The sequence below is a fragment of the Mandrillus leucophaeus genome, unplaced genomic scaffold, assembly GCF_000951045.1.
Source record: "Mandrillus leucophaeus isolate KB7577 unplaced genomic scaffold, Mleu.le_1.0 Scaffold1032, whole genome shotgun sequence".
NCBI classification, from domain to species: Eukaryota; Metazoa; Chordata; class Mammalia; order Primates; family Cercopithecidae; genus Mandrillus; species Mandrillus leucophaeus.
The window spans coordinates 543,942-562,874 of record NW_012098455.1 but is presented as its reverse complement, the minus strand read 5'-3'; the positions used below and the strand labels follow the sequence as shown (position 1 = coordinate 562,874).

General features: G+C 39.6%; 1 protein-coding gene across 2 annotated transcripts in view; it reads right to left on the bottom strand.

Annotated features, from left to right (window-relative positions):
- The window catches only part of DDX26B (DEAD/H (Asp-Glu-Ala-Asp/His) box polypeptide 26B), a 62,468-nt gene that overhangs the window by 42,700 nt on the left and 835 nt on the right, over positions 1-18,933 (bottom strand). The gene's annotated exons all lie outside the window — the stretch shown is intronic.

Genomic DNA, 18,933 nt, shown 5'->3' with positions numbered 1-18,933 from the left:
ATGTAATATACATCCTTCTTACATGAACCTCACAGCCACCCTCTGGGTAGGTGCTGTTATTATCTCCACTTTATACATGAGGATACTGAGGCTTGGGAAAGCGAAGCAACTTGTCCAGGCCAAACAACTAGGAAATGGCACAGCCAAGATTTGAATCCAGATAGCCTAACTTCAGAGCCTACCAATTTAAACCACTCTTCCACACATTATGGATATCGGCATACCTCATTTTACTGTGTTTTGCTTTATGGTACCTCACAGATATTGCATTTTTTACAAATTGAATGTTTGTGGCAGCCCTGTATTATCAGTGCCATTTTTCCAACAGCATGTGCTCACTTTGTGTTTCTCTGTTACATTTTGGTAATTTTTGCAATATTTCTAACTTTTTCACTATTATTATATCTTTTATGGTGATCTATGATCAGTGAGCTTTGATGTTACTATTGTAATTATTTTGGGGCACCATGAACCATACCCATATAAGATGGCAGTGAACTTAATCGATAAATGTTGTATGTGTCCTAACTGCTCCACTGACCAGCTGTTCCCTATCTGTTTCCCTCTCCTCAGGCCTCCCTATTCCTTGAGACACAACAATATTGAAATCAGGCCAATTAGTAACCCTACAATGGACTCTTAAGTGTTCGAGTGAAAGGAACAGTTGCACTTCTCTCACTTTAAATCGAAAGCTAGAAATGATTAAACTTAGTGAGGAAGGCATGTCGAAAGCTGAGATAGGTAGGCATCTTGCACCAAACAGCCATGTTGTTAATACAAAGGAAGCTCTTGAAGAAAATTTAAAATGCCACTTCAGGAAACACAGGAGTAAGAAGAAGAATAGCCACATTGATGATACGGAGAAAGTTTTAGTGGTCTGCAGAGAAGATCAAACCAGCTACAACATTCCCTTAAACCAAAGCCTAATCCAGAGCAAGGCTCTAACTCTTCCTAGAGTTGACAGAGTGAATCTTCAACTCTATGAAGGCTGAGAGAGGTAAGAAAGCTGCAGAAGAAAACTTTGAAGCTAGAAGAAGCAGCCACTTCCATGTCACAAAAGTGCAAGGTGAAGCAGCAGGTGTTGATATAGAAGCTGTAGCAAGTTATCCAGAAGATCTAGCTAAGATCACTGATGAGAGTGGCTACACTGAAGAACAGATTTTCAATGTAGATTAAACGGACTTCTATAGGAAGAAGACACAATCTAGGACTTCCATAACTTGAAAGGAGAAGTCAATGCCTGACTTCAAAGCCTCAAAGGACAGGCTGACTTTTTGTTAGGGGCTAATGCAGCTGGCAACTTTAAGCTGAAGCCAACATTCATTTGCCATCCTGAAAATCCAAGGGCCCTTAAGAATTATGCTACATCTACTTTGCCTGTGCTTTAGCAATGGAACAACAAAACCTGGATGACAGCATATCTGTTTACAGCATGGTTTACTGAATATTTTAAGCCCACTCTTGAGACCTAATGCTCAGAAAAAAAGATTCCTTTCAAAATACTATTGATCATCGACAATGCACCTGGCCACCCAAGAGCCCTGATGTAGATGTACAAGGAGATCAACGTTGTTGTCATGCCTGCTAACACAACATCCATTCTGCAGCCCATGGGTGAAGGAGTCATTTTGACTTTCAAGTCTTATTATTTAAAAAATACATTTTGTAAGGCTATTAAGAAGTATATTTTGTAGGGCTACAGCTGCCACAGATAGTGATCCCTGTGATGCATCTGGGCAAAGTTGAAAACCTTCTGGGAAGGATTCAACATTCTAGATGACATTAAGAACATTCGTGATTCGTGGGAGGAGGTCAAAAGATCAACATTAGCAGGAGTTTGGAAGAAGGTGATTCCAACCTTCATGGATGACTTTAAGGAGTTCAAAAGTCCAGTTGAGGAAGTAACTGCATAAGTGGTAGAAAGAGCATGAGAACTAGATTTAGAAGTGAAGCCTAAGGATGTGACTGAATTGCTTCAATCTCATAATAAAACTTTAATGATTGAGTTGTTTTCTATGAATAAGTAAGAAAGTGGTTTCCTGAGATGGAATCTACTCATGGTGAAGATGTTGTGAACATTGTTGAAATGACAACAAAGGATTTACAATATTATATAAACTGAGTTTATACATCAGTGGCAGAGTTTGAGAGGACAGACTCCAATAAAAGAAAATAGAAAGAAGTTCTACTGTGGATAAAATGTTATCAAAAAGCACTGCATGCTTCAGAGAAAACTTTCCTGAAAGGAAGCGTCCACCAATGCGGCAAAATTCGTAGTTGTCTTATTTTAAGAAATTGCCACAGCCACCCCATCCTTCAGCAACAACTACCCTGATCACTCGGCAGCCATCAGCATCGAGGCAAGAGTCCCCACCAGCAAAAAGATTATGACTGGCTGAAGGCTCAGGTGACCATTAACAATTTTTTTTAGCAATAAAGTATTTTCAATTAAGATGCATACATTGCTTTTTAGACATAATGCTATTGCACACTTAATAGACTACAGTATCGTGTAAACAACTTTTCTATGAACTGGGAAAGCAAAAAGTTCTTGTGACTCACTTCAATGTGGTGGTCTGGGAATTGAACCTGCACTATCTTCATGGTAAGCCTATATTCACTTCACAGATATGTCTTGTTAGATTAGTTTATACGTTTAATAAAATTTTAAAATTTCACTTTAAGCCTACTTTCCCTGACATCTAAGTACAGAACAATTAGGTGTGGGGAACAGTGAATCAAGAATTAGAAGGGCCTGGTCTATTCCTAGCTGTCTCAAACTCGCTTGGCAAGTGGTCCAGAGTAAGTCAGAGTAAGTCAGAGTAAGTCCTGGGGCTGTTTCCTCACCCAAGGAATGAAAGGGCTGAAAAACCAACTCTAAGGTCCCTTACAGTTTTTATATCCTATAATTCTATACCTTCCTTTAATATAAATCAGACTTATGTATCTTATAATTCTACACCCTGTAACAATCCTTTATGTAAATCTGACTTACAGAAAGAGAACACCTCCTGTCTCAGTAAATATGTTAATTCAGGTTGGGTTTAAGTTTCCATAGTCAACTAAAAATGTCTTTTCATACCAACAGAAAAACATGGGCCTTTCTGTCACTGACAGAAAGTGACCTGGGTTCTTGTCCCAGCTTGATCTGACTAGCCACTAGCTATTTATTCTCCACTTACATCACCACAGGAAGGAGAGAATTTGCACTTTTCTCCTCAGAACGGCAAAGCCTAAAAGCAATATTTTCTTTTTTATTACCCTCTGCACCCACATTTCCACCTTCTCATCTGACTGGTTGGTTTGCAAACAGGAAACTAGCATGCTCTCTGCAGGCCTGTTGCTGAAGCTCTTTTGAATATTCTGGTATGTTCTCTGACATGTGGTGCTTAAGGGGTAGGTTCCACCCCTACAACAGACCCATAGGGTAGATCTGTCAATATGTGAACTACTTGGAAGTTTTTCATGAATACACATGTAGGCTATATCCTTTCCTCCAGCTTTGATCAGGAATAAAGCTGTAATCTGGAACTCTGGTTGGCTTCTGGGTCTTATTTCTCAATAGATTTCAAGTGGAGGAGGGAAATGAAGGAGTGTTATTTAGCGGCTTTCCTAAACTTCAGTATCCCTCAGTATCCTAATACTTGTCCTTCCTGAACTTCATCCCATTTTAGCCAGGCCACTTCTCTGATTCATTGATTTTCATTGATTTTTATTTTTTTAAAATAGAGAAGCCTTTTCCTCCATTGAAATCTTGCCAGGAACTAAGAACAAGTAAAAGAGATAAAAGCAGATCAACTGTCCTCGAAGGGGATGTGGGAGTGGTGTCAGAGGCCTTTCTGAAAACTTCTGTTCTATCTCTAAAGGTCACTTGTAATTCTTTTCCAAAATGTTAGCGACCTTACTAACATTTGGAAAATGGTATAATGTTATAACACAGTATAATGTACAAGTTCAATAAACATGCTGTTAATTTCCCCAGCCAAGGTAACTGATAAAGATATTTAGGGCAGCTGTACCTAAATTTCCACAAGAAAAGTAACCCTTATGAATGGTATATGAATTGACTATTTATAAATCAAAAAAATAGTTGAATGATTAATATTCTCTAGGATGGTAGCTATTTAAAGGGACTGGCAGTGAATCTTTCCAAACAGTAAAAAGAATCCTTGTACATTATGAATTTTCACAAGCCAGGCTCCTTCACACAGCAGTGACAGAACTTCTTGCTGGGAGGCTCCACTTGTTGTGTCCCCCTGACTTGGTGCTGAGCCACTGCACTGACTTGTTTTAGGCACATACATCCCACAGCCTATCTGGACATTCCCCTGAGCAGTGCAGTCCAGTCCAAATCTTCCTAGCTTGTTAGCAAGCCCTTCACAATGAATGAATGAAAACCTTGTTGACATCCAGAAAGCCAATGCATGTTGCTTTCCTCTCCTTGACAAGACTTTTTGTCTTTTATTAAAGGAAATTAAATCAGCCTGGTAATATCTGCCATTCGTAAGCCCGTGTTAGAGGTCTATCCTGGACATTGGGCTCTTCTAGGTGGTTATACAAACTAAATGATTAACAGATTTGAGTATTTTCCCAGATGTCACAAGTTAAAGCCAAAGAGTCTAAATTTAGCAGGGCCATCATTTCTCTTGTTGAAAGATAAACTATTTTCCTTTTTCCATCTGCTCTCCATAAGTTTGGGGAAAACTTGCTCCGAAACAACCCAGAAAATTTGCATAAATCAATTCCAACAGTATTTTTCAACCAACTTACTTTCTTCTTCAATTTAGCATTCTGTCATCTTTGTCATCACAAACTGTTCCTGCATTGGTAAACTCACCAGTGAGATGGAATGACATGAAAAATAAGAAGCCCTGCTTTTCCAATCATCTCTGTCTCCCGAGGAGACAAATGACTTTTCTCTTGGTCTTTGCCCTGAATATTTGGGCAAGTTAAAACTTCTCAACTTCGAGAATTTTCTTCTCACAATTACAATGGACTCCAATTTTGATAACAAAGACAAGGTTTACTTGCTCTCTTAGGTAACAGAACACTGTGACAGCTGAATCACTTTAAACTGTTTAAAATATCTTTGTAAAATGATTTTTACAGCTAGCACACCTATAAAGGAGGTTGTTACAATTATGAAGTACACACTAAGAATATACTATATCATTACAAGAATAGAACTTCCTTCTTGTACCTCCCCTAAAAGCTTCCTTCTTGCTTATATTTTCTGACCCTGACACAACTTTTTCCCTGATACTCTAGCAATTTGGCTGGATTTCACTTTTTTGTGCTTTACTCACTTGACTCAAGGTACTAATATACTTCAACGCTCAAAGGAGGTATTTTACTGTTGTGTGTTTTAAATGTATAGTGTAGCTTTAAAATTACTTTTTAAAGAATATCCAAGGCTGGGTGCAGTGGCTCACGCCTGTAATCCCAACACACTTTGGGAGGCTGAGGAGAGAGGATCACTTGAGCCCACGAGTTCAAGGTCAGCCTGGGCAACATAGCGAGACCCCTCTCTCTACAAAAAATTAACATACAAATTAGCCAACCATAGTGGCATGTGTTTGTAGTCCCAAGTGGTAATCGCTTGAACCCAGGAGTTTGAGGCTACAGTGAACTATGATAACACCACTACACCCCAGCCTGGGTGTCAGAGCAAGACCTTATCTTTAAAAAAAAAAAGAAAGAAAAAAAGAAAAAAAAAAGAATAACCCGTTCTCTTGGATTCAGTTTTATAAAAGTTACTTCCCCAAGGGCTTTTCTTAGTGTCCTGAACTTGCCAAAATGTGCAAAGTTCATTTTATTTGATTAAATCAGTTCTCTCCCTGAGAACTCTGAATGCTATCATTCTGTGTTTTGATCTACCAATTTTCCTCCACACACTTCAGGAGATACTACCAACCAAGACTACATATATGAAATCTAGCTTACTTGTGTCTTCTACTTTTTAACAAAGATATTAAGAAATTTACCTCCCCCAGTATATTGCAGAAATATGTTTAACAGTCTGTGGCCTGCTGCACTGATCTTCAGCAGACAGTTAAAGACTCACGTGATCACATATTTTAATGAAACTGGGCAAAGAAATGATTCACAGTTTGGTTCCACTGACACATAGTTCATCATTTTGTGTTACTGACATCTTTAAAGTAATACTTAGTATGAAGTTTTTTAAGCATATAAACAATCATAAGGATCTAGAAAATTTACAAAATACGTTTATGAAGTTTTCAATTCTTACCCCAGGGAATTACGATAAAATCGTGAAGCAGCACACTTCTCAAAGTTTACTGGAAAACATGATAATATCAAAAGAATCTGACCTTCACCAGTGGACAGTAACATGTAGAAACCAATAATTTTAGAAGCTTTTCTCCTCCCTCCAAAAGTCAATTGCACTGCCACTGAAGCAGAAATATCTTAGAAGTTACTAATCTTGGTCATATGTAAATGTGAAAAGTTTCCTTTCCCAGTCTCAGACCACTTCGACTGCAGCTATCAACTAATACCTATTATCAGGGAAAAAAAAAACTACTATTGCGCATATCACACGTTCAGTTGGTTACATTTTGGCTCATTTTATGGACAGATACACAAAATAATAAAAATGTTTGGCCTTGGAAAAAACATACATGGACAGGAGTGAGACTAAGCCACCTCAGCACTGCAGAAAGTGTTGAACATATGAGATAGCAGAATGGCCATTTATTACTTTCTGAAGATTACACAGCACCTCTTTCCCCAGGACTAATTCTTTTAGGAAAAATTCTTCCATGAGAACACATGGACACATGGGAGGAACCACAAACACTGGGTGGGGCCTGTGAAGGGGGGCTGGGGAAGGGAAAGCATCAGGAAGAATAGCTAATGGATGCTGGGCTTAACACCTAGGTAATGGGATGATCTATGCAGCAAACCACCATGGCACATGTTAACAAACCTGCACATCTTGCACATGTACCCTAGAACTTAAAAGCTGATGAAAATAAATAATTTCAAAAAATTATTATGAGCTACTTTTTACATGGTAAAAGTAATATGCATTCATTGCTAAAAATCCCAACAAAATACAAAGTTAGTTAGTCTGTCTGTTCACCAAACCCTCACTCTCACTCTTCCAAAGTATTGATAGGACTCTGTCATGAACATTATTAAATTGTTTACAGCAAACAGAATTGACATCAATAAGATTGAGTGGCATTTACCAATTTAACCACTAAGTGTGTGATATAGCACATTAAACACCTCCAGGACCTCTTTTCTAAAATTTAAAGTTTGTTGTTATTGTTGTTTGTTTGTTTTTTTGAGACAGGATCTCACTTTGTGGCACAGGCTGGAGTGCACTGGTGTGAACATAGCTAACTGCAGTCTTGTAATCCTAGGCTCAAGTGATCTTCCCACCTCAGCCTCCTGAGTAGCTGGGACTGCAGGCATGTGCCACTATACCAGGCTAATTTTCTTTTTTTTAATTATTTTTTGTAGAGACAGGGTCTTGCCACGTTTCCTAGGCTGTCTCAAACTCCTGGGCTCAAGTGGTCCTCCCACCTCAGCCTTCCAAAGTGCTGCGATTACAGGTGTGAGCCACCATGTCCGGCCTAAAGTAATTTTTAAGTCACCCTGAATTCCAAGCCTCAATTATTCCACTTCCTGCCTTTCAGTTATACAACTCTCTCCTGTACTTTTTCGGAAGGAGCCCTGGAAATAATCTAGTCTAATCCCTTCATTTAATAGATGAGGAAACTGACACCATAAAAGGTTAAGTGACTTGCCTGGGGTCATGTGTGTAATTAGTAACAGACTCAGGCTAAGAACATGGATCTCTTGCCTTCCAGTCCAGCACTCTTGACAGAGCTATTGAAGTGAAAAGGACACAGTTTGCCATACTACATGACAGTAGATGGTATGATCTACTAGACAGGATGTACTATGTCCACTTTTTAAAATCTGATTTTATAAAAGTACCTAGCTATTGCCTAAATCTACCTCTAACACACAACTCAAAGGCATCACTATGAAATGGAGTTTACAAACCTATATAAGCTATTAAGAAAAGTGGAGAGCTTTGCTCTGCTTACCGTCAACATCCTCCTTCAAGAAATAAAACAGGAGGGGGTCTCCACTTTCCAATATCATGGCTATATTAAAGGCTAGATATTCTCCCTGGAATCCTGTTGTCTCCTGTCTAGTTTTGTGGGCTATCTTTGGCAGAGGGACTGGCCCTTCTGATTAAACAGCAGTGCCTCCGGGCAACTTCAGGCCAATTTAAATTAAACCATCTTGGTCTAGAGTTCAGGCTAATCAAACCCTAAAGGTCATACTCCAGCTCCCACCCTCCTTCCTTCTGCAACTTCTCATCATTATAATAGCATTTTAAAGCATGTTCTGTCATGTCCTCACCCTCAAGTCACACCCTTAATGGAATGCTTTCAGTTTACTTCCTCTTCTCCCCTAGGCCTTCAGCTCTCCTGGCTCTGTATCTCTTCTTCCTTTGATTAACTGATGCTCTAAGGGCTGGCATCAGGAATGGGGAGATACACTCAGAGAGTAGAAGAGACAGTGCAGGGCTTCTGTGGGAAATGATGGGAAATAAGTTTTTAACGACACGTGGAACAGATACTAGAGAGCTCAGAATGGCATGCTGGGGAATTTAGACTTGACCCCATAGGCATGGGGAGACTGAAGGCTGGTGGGGAGGGTGATATGATAAAACCAACTTTTTTCGAAAGTTAGCAGTTGATGTAAGTCAAGACAGGAATTTTGGAGGCACTTGGGAGTCCAGTTAGAAGGTTGGTACAGCGGTCAAAGCATAAAAACATGAGAACCTAGATTAAAGTGATGGCAACAGAAATTGAGTCGAAGGAACACACGTAAAAGAAATTTCAAAGGGATGGCAGATAGGCCAGAGTAGATGGAAGGCAAAACAAACAAACAAAACAGATGAATAATGACAGAGGTCTGACTGTGAGCTGATAGCAGGACAGACAGTCAGGGGAGATGTGTGGAGATGTAACGCAGTCAGTTGAGATGCCTGAGTGAAAGCTGAAGATGGTGAAGCATCAGTGTGTGTCGAAATATTTGGAACCACGAATGAAGCAGGATACAGTCCCCAAGGGAAAGACTTTGGAAGATAGAGAAATAATTATCAGAGAGAGAAGTGGAGAAACAGAATATAGGAAGTAATAAGTTGTGGAAGGGAGAAGTAGTTAGTTTCAAATATAGTCAAGGACAAAGAGGATGAATATTAGTAATTTTGCCCAAGTAGCTTGACAATAAATCTTAGGACCTTAATAAATCATATTTACTTTTCTTAACAGTACTGTTTTTCAGTTGCACAAACAAAAATGTTTCAAGACTTTTTGTTCAATTGCATTTAAATCCTGTGTTTGGCTCCTGATACTAACTTCACTGAACTATTTGAGCTACAGGGCAGGATATAGATAATGAAAGAGCAACTGACATTAATGAATAGTATAACCAGGGGGAAATGGTTTAAGATACAGAATTCTACTTTTTCTATAAACATCTGGCACACCACCCAAAAGTCTTCATGCAATGTTTCTCTGGTTAAGACCCCACTGACTGACATCTCTATTTCTCCTCTAAAATCCCTCTTCTACCCCAGGCCATCTAACTAGACAGGAGGGAAGAAAACCAACAATCTGACTATGACGGGGTGTGGCTTGAGGAAAATGGGAGAAGTGGTTGAAATGAGGACCACACCAGCAGATAAGGCTCAGGCTGATACACAAAACTCTGCAAAGGCATGATGGTAATCCAAACCTTTTTAAAAACCATATCTACCTCCTCCAGAGGCTATGGATTAGAAAAAACAAATGGCTAATGTGGAGTACACTGAATATCTTTCTTTTCCTCATAAGAAAAGCATTTATCAGGAGATTGGTAAAGTGAAGAAGGCATATCAGTTTCTAGTGGCTATTATGAATAGATAGCCAAGGACTACCCTGCTGCTTTTACAAAACTACCACTATTCCTATAGGGCCTACTCAGGCTAGGCCACCAGTTCACATCCTCCAGTCCTCAACTATCTCATACTCCATCAACTGAGAGTCTCAACAACTCTGTATCTGTCATCAGTAGGGGCATAACTGTGGGACATCAAAGGCAAAAATGTTTTACAAACAAATGTACCACAATACTCACCCAGCAAGTCAGAGAAATATTAAAAATAATAACACTAGCAGTAATAATTTTCATTCACTGAGTGCTTGCTACAATACCAAGCACTATTACATTAAAAGCAGCTATAAATAACAGCATGATAATTATGTTTAAAAAATGATGGCTCTAGGACATGCATCATAATGAGAAAATACCAGTGAGAAGTTATCAAAAGGAATGTTGTGTCACAATTCATAGGAAAAGTGAAGAGGTTAATCACTGAATAGACTGGAATAGAGACAGACCTGGGTTACTACTGGCTGTGTTACTTAACCTCTCTGGGCCCTGGTTCCCTCATCTATAAAATGAGGATAATAATAGTACCTAGTAATACCAGTACACAGGCTGACTAGGAAGAGAAACTAAATAAACATTTTACATTCATTGGCACATTGCCCTGTACCTAAGCATTACTCAATAAATGTCAGCTGCTATTATTTGAAAGCTATTTTGTGATTGTTCATTATTACAAGGAAGCAAAATAAGTCAAATCATATCTGAAATACAGGGATACGCTATACAAGCTAGATAACACCTTCAACCATAAGATGGGATTTAGGAGGATCCAAAATTAGGGATATAAAGTGGTCCTACCTCTTATAGATGCTATTCATCAGCATATCTATACATCCACCCAGCCTCAGAATTAGACATTGGCGCTTCTTCCTTAAATGGGAGCCATTATAGTTACCAAAAAATAACAATCACTCCTGTGACCTCCACTAGGAGGATTAAGTTTTGAAAAAGTTAACGACTGTCAGAAGTAAGAATCCTAGGAGCCCTCCAGTCATGTGGCCTCTCCCTCATTTTAACGCTAATGATGACTTGCCATGATATAAGACAAGGGCTTCGCTGGGGAACATCAATAAAGTTTTCAAAAACCGCAGTGATACAAATTCCCCTCTGTTAAGTTTTACACTATGCCAAACTAGAGTATTTATTCTTTATCCTCTAAACTTTATCCTCTAAACTTCCTAAAGAATGCTGCTCCTGAGAATTATTGGGCAAAGTAGCTATGTAAATCTAACAAGGGACATGTTACATATTTCTAATAACACTGAAAGCATGAAACATTCAGTACTACTGGTGAGCACATATTATACATGGAATTCTGAATTACTGCAGTTACATTCATTCACATACATATTCCATTATACTTAGCCCAGGAAAAGACTTCTAACCCAACCAGTTGGATCACCAACTGCATCCAAAAGACTAAGCAACCAAACTGGCTTTCAATACAAATAAGAATGGGATGCTTTCATATTTTGCTCCATGAGCAAGGGTTATCAAGCCATCAACTCTGAACTATATGATAACCTTTCATGCACAAATAAGTCTTTTATCTCGGGGTCGGGGGGGGGGTGTTCATTTTAAACGGAACTTCCAGAGAAAGGATCCTCCTTCAGAAACAATTCCTAGGATATGAACATCATAAAATATCTTAAGAAAGAATATAGACGAACACTGCTGTCTAATAGAAATATAGTGCAAGCCACATATGGAATTTCAAATTTTCAACTCGCCACATTAAAACAGTAAAAAGAAACAAGTTAGATTAATAATGTACTTAACTCAATATATCCAAAATATTATATTTTACACTGTCTGTTGCAGCACCCACTGACAGACTAGCTACCTTTCAAGTGCTCAATAACCATACGTGGCTAAGTGGATGCTGTGCTGAACCCTGTAAATGTAGCCAATCTATGAATAGGAGTAACTGGCATATGTGAAGAGCCACGCCTACCTCCACTGCCACCTCAGCCCCTCACCCTCTCTGCTGGAACCTTTACAGTGTTCCCATCCCTCATGGAACCACAGTCCACACCGAGTTGTGAGGAAGAAGAGAGAAGGAATATGTTTTCCACAAATCAAGTTGGAAACTTAAACCCATTTCCCATTAGAAACAATGATAAACACAATAGGTCTATGGCTAAATAACATTAAGAGTTAAAAAGGCTTTCCTGGGAGGAAGGTCTGGGAAGGTAATCACCACTTCCAACATTGTATCCAGGAGATAATGTGTTCCAAGTTCCCAATACACAGTTACAAAGGGACTGCCTGGGTCTCTCATTTACACTCTTGGTAAAAGGCAACTGGGAGGAGGCCATGTTTACAGAGTTTTTCATTTAAGGACTGAAATGAAACATGTAGTTTCCATTCTTCACTGCCCTTCTCACTCCCATAAGGAGGGTCCTTCAATCCTATCCTTCCCTAGAAAACACATTTCTTCCTGAGATGTGGAACCACTGCCATATTTTTTCACTCTGTGAAACTGAGAATCCTGTGTTCTAAATTATAATTATCTTCCCAAAGCAAAGGCAAACTGAAAAGAAAAAATGATCTGCCCTTTCCTTACCTGTGCCCTGCACTTCACCATCTCTCTACTCCCACCCCAATCCCAACCATAAGGCCAAAAGCTCTCAAGCAACAAGCACTAATACAACTACAGCTTCTGGGTCTCCCTAGCCTTTTATTCTCCCCTCCCTTTAGCTCACTTAAAAGGTAATTATAAGCAAACAAGCATACAGACAACAAGTTTTGTCCTATTTCTCCTCAGTTCTACCTAAGAGCTCTGCATCCCAGAAGAAATGTACAAACTCTAGCTTGTAGGTTTCAAAGCCTTTCTGTGGTCTAGTCTTAACTAGTTATAGTCTTGAGACACATCAGATTCTCCGAGTCCTGTGCATCCTCCTCCCTCATCTCCAATTCTCTGGTTAAGAGTCCACTGCTCTTGACATTTCCCATATCCTAAACAACCTTCTCCAGTCAGCTTTTTCCAGTGACTATCCTCAAGACCTTTAATGACTAGGACCATGTCTTTTACTATTCTGGTCCCTCCTTAGGCCAGATCTTTCTGATTTCACCTTAGGCCCCTATAACAGAGCCTGGTGCAGAGGAGATGCTCGAGAAGTATATGGCAAATGAATGCCTAGATTGCTGTAGTGTTGATCTACTGTTAGACTTGTCTTTTGGAAACACCATTTTGATCATATCACTACAATGGTGATAAAAGTCAGAACAGTAATTACATGCAGGGGAGAGATGGATTGCAGAAAGATGCAAGAGGCATTTTCCTGGTTGATGGAAATGTTATATACCTTGGCCTGGGATGGTGGTTACATGAATGTATAAATATGAAAATGCATCAAGTCATCAGGATTCATGTATTTTCTGTATATAAATTATACTTCGATAAAAAAAGAAAAAAGGGAAATATATACAATTATCTTGTAAAAAATACAATAAGATTCTACCATACTATAAACTTGAACCTATATGAAAATGCTAGCTGTAATAAACATTAAATATATCAAATTGTTAATAGTGATTACTCTATGGGGAAGAGTTCCAAGAATGAGGTAAGCTTTGACATGAGAGAAATGAGTAGCTTTGACACTTACATATTGCTTGAAACCTTTTTTCCATTTGTTGAGTACATATTAAAATCTACATGCCCCCTTAGGTACTAGGGATACAAATACCTAGAAGTTCAAATATTTGCCCTTCAAGAGCTCACATTAGGGAAGTCAACATGAACACTAATAGTCTCCATATAACATGCTAAATGCTGTATAGTTAAGGTGTGGACAACACGTTAAAGGATCACAGAGGAAATGGTTACACTGCTTGGAGTACGGAAAAGGCAGATGGACAAAATGACTTTCAAGAACATAGAATAAAGAACTGAGGTATGTCAGGCCAACCAATGTGTCCCAGGCAGAGGGAATAACATTTACAATAGCACAGAAGCAGCTGGCATAGTGTGTTTGGAGAGGACCTAATTTTTCATTGTGAGTGAAGCCTGAGGTCCATGAGAAGAGAAGAGAGGGCAGAGGCATGGTAAGATAGGGCCAAATCATGAAGGGCCATGGAGGCCAGGCCAAGAAATTTACTATTATTGGGAAATGTAATGGAGTGCCACTGATGGATTTTTTTTCATAGGGAAATGACTTTATTTAAAGAATGATCAATCTGAGGGCAATGAGGGGAAGGAATCAGTGGAAAGCAAGACTGGAAGTAGGGAGAACAATTGAGTGACTGCTTGCAAGTGAGAAATGATGAAGGTTGAAACGAGGAGCAAATAAGAATGAATGGATACAAGAGAGGTTGGGGATACAGAACAGACAGGCCTCCACAATTTTGTCAGGCATATTCCCTAGTCATCTTCCAGCTGGTCCCTAGTCTGAAGATTGTATTGCCCAGAGGTCTCATCTTCTACTATTGACTCTCCCCTTTTCTTATTTCAAAATAATTATTGCTGCATGCCATAAATGGCCAGTAAAGGAAGGTAGATAAGAAAGCAAGATCATGGGAGAGGCAATTCATTGTAAAAGTCAGTGCACTGCCTGTGTGGCATTTTGAGTTTTAAAAGCATCTTTCATTGTCTAAGATTGCTCTCACAGGCCATGTTGCTACTATTTCACTGACAAGCTCTTCCATAGCTTCTTAACCACAATTAAAGGCTCCCGTAAAAGTCACTGCTTTTGCAGATAAGGTCTATAAAATATATTCATGGGCATATGAAAAAGTTATGTCTTAGTTAAAATTCTTAAAAATGCCTGTGACATATATCATTTTAAAAGCTTAGATTACTTCCTAAATCTGTAAGCCAAAATTTTGCTATTTTCTGATACATGTTGTCAAAGGCATGCAGACACCAGTAAGCAAAGCTAGCTACAGGATGTGAAAAGGCAACACTCGGAAAATTTTACTTTTTCAAATGTATGTTTTCAAATTACAGACTTAGAATATTTCTTTGAAACATTATCATTTCCTATTTATAAAAATCTTCTGGCCAGTATTTTATACATATGTTTCAACTATTTCTAGAAAAGTAACTCCATTTTATGTTTAAAAAAAATAATTTCCTTCAACGAAAAAGAAATAATTTTAAGAAAGTAGCTTCCAACATAAAACTATTTTGAATACCTTTGTTAGTATATACCCTACTCTAATAGCTTACTTTCTTTCAAAGTAATAGTAGTGACAAGCCTACCTCTTCTATTCACTGAATAAAAGGAAATTATTATTCATAGCAAAACAAAACATACAAGACAGCAGAACCTCAGCCAAGACTAAAAAGAACAATTATACCAAAACATCCCAAAACATAACACTTTTAAAAACCACATATTAGTTTTACAAGGATACATTAGACATTTTTAAATGTTAAACAGGGTTTCATGCTAGCTGTGTACACTGAAGATACCACGGTATAAAGGTGGGGTTAACACTTGTAACACTATGCATAAAACTTGTCTAGAAAGCAACATAACAGACGTAGCACATGATGCTTACATTTCACATACTTTTTATATGGTACTTAAGTCAAACTTAATTCCATCCATGCAAACCTGGACTGCAAGTAACAGGTATGACTAATTTTAAAAGAGCACACAGCTATATAGTAAGGAGTACGCGGTAAAAAGGTCCGAAGTCTTTGGTGAAATACTATATTCACGTATTCAACATTATACATTAGTGAAAATTTTCAGTCACAGTAACTTTTCACAAGATTTATTGTCGGAGCTTGTAAGTGGATATACTGGGAAGAGTTGCACGCCTATTAAGAAAAAAAATCTTCCAACCAAACGCACAACTCATGTCTGTTATAACACCAATAGAAACAAACCTTCGAGTAGAAAACAAAGTTCATTTTACAGTGTTTAGACTTGGATACAACCAAGACCTAAGAAATAAGCAGTTACTGTGAAAAAAGAGAAACAATGGTCCTCAAACCTTAGAGAAATTTAAAAAAATACACTCATATTCTGCAAAAGAATAAGCCACCAATAAAATCCTAGCCAACATCACTTTGCTGAAAAGACCTTATGAGAGTGAAGTTTTTAAGTAGGAACTAAGGTGCCCGCTGACAATCAAAGAAAGACCTATTTGATAATCAGTGTGACAGAAAACAGACATTTATGCCTCCCAGCTATTAGCAAGTGAGACTAGACTAAATTTTAAGAAAAAAAAAATCACCAGATGTTCTAAAATTTCAGACCTTCCAAGCTGGTTAGATCCTAAAAGCAAAGAACAAATAGTTACCACATGCTGAGAGGAGGGTTGGAGGCAGGCTGGCAAGAGAGTGATTGAAAAGAGACTCAGAAAAAGAAAATGCTACCAAAATATGGCATATTATTAATTCAGGTATAGAGAGCAAAATGACAAGAACATCGTTAAGATCATTAACCTTTCCTAGAACATGTAGTTATCACCTAAAATGAAAAACTTTGGAAAGATAGACTAAGAAGAAGATAACCAACGATTAACAATTAAACATATTACAAAAAGTATCTTCCCATATATCTGACCTACATAACGAAAAAAAAAAATCAAACTCAACTTGGAAACGTGCTTTTTGCTTTAGGAAAAAAATGGCAAGATAAAAAGAACTATCTGATGAAATTTCCACTAAAAACAAAATCCAACTTTTCCTGTCTGTTCTATAGGATTATCTGGAGCCTTTAAAATAGCATGAATGAATTACACAGCCATTAAAAATTTTAAGTATGAAGGCTATGTGGCGACCTGGAATAATTCATGGGATAAAAATCATGGAAAAAGCAGAATACAAAGTAATATGTGCACTGTAATCACAATGCTAGGTTAAAAGATGTAATGATGGTTATTAAGAATGAGGTTTATTTCCTTTCCCAAGTTTCTGTAACTACTGTTTTGTTAAGTTTTATAGATAGAAAACTATCTTTAAACAATCCTTCTTGGCATATGGAAAAATGATAAATAAGTTGTCCCTTTTTTTTTTTTTTTTTTTTTTTGACGACAGAGTTTCACTTTGTTGCCCGGGCTGGAGTGCAGTGGCATGGTCTCGGCTCACTGCAACCTCCACCTCCCGGGTTCAAGCAATTCTCATGCCTCAGTCTCCAGCGTAGCTGGGATTACAGGCGCCCACCACCACACCCGGCAGATTTTTTTTTTTTTTTTTGGTGTTTTAGTAAAGACGGGGTTTTACCATTTTGCCCAGGCAGGTCTCAAACTCCTGAGCTCAGGCAATCCGCCCATCTCGACCTCCCAAAGTGCTAGGATTACAGGCGTGAGCCACCGCACCCGGCCAATAAGTTGTTCCTTTAAGGAAAAGAAGGCACACTGCTTTGTGGTTTATCTTTTTTACTACTTCCAATTAAGGAGCATGTCTTCAAATGGTCACACTACAAATGGTCGGTTCTTATCTATATTAGTAGTCAAAGGGTGTAGATATTCAGACCTAGGATGTATAAACATCTCCTTTTCTATGTGGAAAAAAATGATCACATCCTTTTGGGAAAACAGACATTTAAAAAAAGCTTAAGGCATTTTGAAAGATGTCTACTTGTTCCACTTTTCTAAATGGATAGAATCACAAACTGAAAACAAAGTATCGAAAAAAAGAACAGTTTTAAGGGGAACCTACTAATTAAACTGTTAACCGAAGCTACGAGTTACAAAATTAGTTTCTCTTTGGTTTCCCTATGCTTGAAGGAACACTCTTTGGCCAACTATTCAGCTTGGTAGGTTCCATTCATTAAAACACCTCATTCTACAGAAACGGATCACAACACATCCAGACTGCGTCTCCCTACCACTATTAACGATTATTCTGAGGAAAAAAGAAAAAGCCTAACAAAAAACGTCAAGGATTGTGGTAGTATTTTTAAATTTTCAATATGCAAGCAGGACTCCTATGCAGGTTGGTTTAACAGTTTAAATTCCATTTTATCTGGCCACTGCAGGCAAAGCAGCAGTTCTTTATCTCCTCACCATAGGAACATAAATTACTCCCCAGAGGCCGTCCTCCCTACTTTTCTCCTGTAGGTCAGAATCAAATCATCGAACTTGACTATTACAAATGCTCACATTTGAGTCCTCCCCTTCCTTTCTTTCTTGTCCCTGGATTAATTCCTACGTGGCTGGCACAAACCTAATTTATGATGTAAATAGGTAGAGCGGGTCCCTAAAAAGCTCTCCCCTGTGGGTTCGCACTCAGCACGTCCCCCTCCGTGTCGTTGCTTCGCTGGAATTTCCAATGAAACAGTAACAGTAGCTAAGGTAACTGAGAGCGGGGCTGAACCTGGCCAGTTCCGGAGGAGAAACGCAATGACTTTCTCCGGGTCTGGGGGTGGGGAGGCTGGCATCGCGGACAGATTTCCGATTGGGCGGGGGTGGTGAGAGGCCAACGAGTGCAAAGGCGGTTGTCTGGTCTTTGAAGGCCGGCGGCTGGCTCTGCCACGCTCTCAGCAGGAAGGGGAGGGGAGCGGGAGGAAGGGGGGGAGAAGGAGGAGAAGCGGCGAAGAGCCCAAGGAGGGGGAGGAAGACCGGGGGAGGAAGGAGGGGCCGGAGGAGGAGCCCACGCTCCGGGAAAGCCCGCGCGCCCAGCCCGCAGGACCTCGGGGCGGAGTCGCAGGCTCCGCCCGGCCCCCCGGCCGCGGCCGCACCCTCGCGCGGTGCGCCTCGAAGGGGCGGGACCGCCTCGCAGCCTCCCTCCGGGTTTCTGGCCCTCCTTCCCCGCTCCTCCCTCCCCTCCCTCCTTTCCATCTCAGCAGCGCCCTCAGTCTCCCTCTCGCAGGCTCATACAAAAGCAAAATGTCCGCCATGTTCCGAGGCAGCTGCGGTTGTCGCGCCACGAGCTCGGCCCTCCTGCGGTTTCTCCCTGGGGCTGCTCCTCCCTGGTCCCCTCTCCCCGACCCCAGGTGCGACAGCTACTCCGAAGCCGCCGACGGCACCACTCCGCCCGCCCTC